This window comes from Echinops telfairi, unplaced genomic scaffold, assembly GCF_000313985.2.
Source record: "Echinops telfairi isolate 266 unplaced genomic scaffold, ASM31398v2 ScPeMD7_18;HRSCAF=68, whole genome shotgun sequence".
In the NCBI taxonomy this organism is placed as follows: Eukaryota; Metazoa; Chordata; class Mammalia; order Afrosoricida; family Tenrecidae; genus Echinops; species Echinops telfairi.
The window spans coordinates 96,605,019-96,606,460 of NW_022103915.1; positions in this window are offsets into that span (position 1 = coordinate 96,605,019).

The window sequence follows — 1,442 nt, forward strand, 5'->3', positions numbered from 1 at the left end:
CGCTGTAAGTTGAGGTCCCTTTAAGACATCTCTGGAGCTGGGGACTGGCGGTTGGTGACCTGGCTGACAGTTGGTGACCTGTCTTGTGATTGGCTGCTGTGCTGAGATAGCCTAGCTCTCTCTATATACAGAGAAAGACCTGGCAGCAGACTAGACTTGAAGGATTGCTAGTGTCTCAAAACTCTCTCTCATGGGAGTAAGTTGCACTGAGCCATTTGTACTGCTTTATAATTTAACTGTTCATTTCTTGTATTATATATTTATCTGTATATAATTTAACAGTTCATTTCTTATGTTATATATCTAATTATCTTTATAAATAAGTATATTAAATTATCAGCAATTTGGTTTTATCTCTCTAAAGAACCCTGTCTAACACAAGCATAAAGCCTTATCTTTCTCCCACAGAGTCTATGGTAGTTTCAAACTCCTGACCTTTGGGTTAGCAGTCCCATGTGTAACCCACTGTGCCACCAGCGGTGGTCACATAAGAAAATTCCTTCATTCGATACTACTCAAATGTAATCAAAACCAATAGCCATGTAGTCAACATCCAGTAGTCAAGAGACCAAACAACATACTGCATGTCGGCCAATCGGATGCAAAAGATCTCTTGGAAGTATTGGAGGGTAAAGAGGTCACTTTGAAGATGCATCTGACCCAAGTGATGATTTTTCCAATCACCTTGTTCTCATGAAAAATCTAGGCAATGAATAAAGAAGGGGGGAGATGATTTGATGCCTTTAAAATTATTGTTTTGGCAAAAATATTAAAGATATCTAGCATTGCCAGGAGAATGAACAAATCTCTGTTGAAAGATGTGCAGACAGACTGCTCTTTGGAAACGAAGATGGCGATCATCGGACATGTTATGCATAGGTACTCTTCAATCCCTGGAAAAGGATAGCATGCTCAGGAAAGTACAGGATCAGCTCAAAATCGGAAGGTCCTCAACAAGGTGGACTGACACGGTGGCTAGAACAATGGGCTCAAACAAGGCAACTGTTGTGGGGATAGTGCAGGCTAGGTTCTGCTCTGTTGCACATAGTGTGGCTACCCAACATTGTTGCCATGGGAGAAAAAGAAAATCAACCAACAAATTCTCTTTGTGAGACTACTTCCTTTGAAAGAACAGCATCTATTGCTGGGTTAAATGTACGCTGCTCCAAAGTCATTTAAACGTATTCAATATTCAGTTCCATGTCTATCCCCCATGCTTACATGAGACGATACCGTATATACTTGAGTATAAGACGGCCCAAATATCAGTCAAGGCACCTAATTTTACCACAAAAACTACATTAAAAATGTGCTGAAAAACTCAGCTTGTACGAGTATGTACGGTATTTGATTCATGGGCTAGTGAATGTGACAACTTGATTGTTAAGTCAGAAAGAAAGAATCTTTATTATTAAAGAGGTGAGATGTTCCTTTTTTTCTCA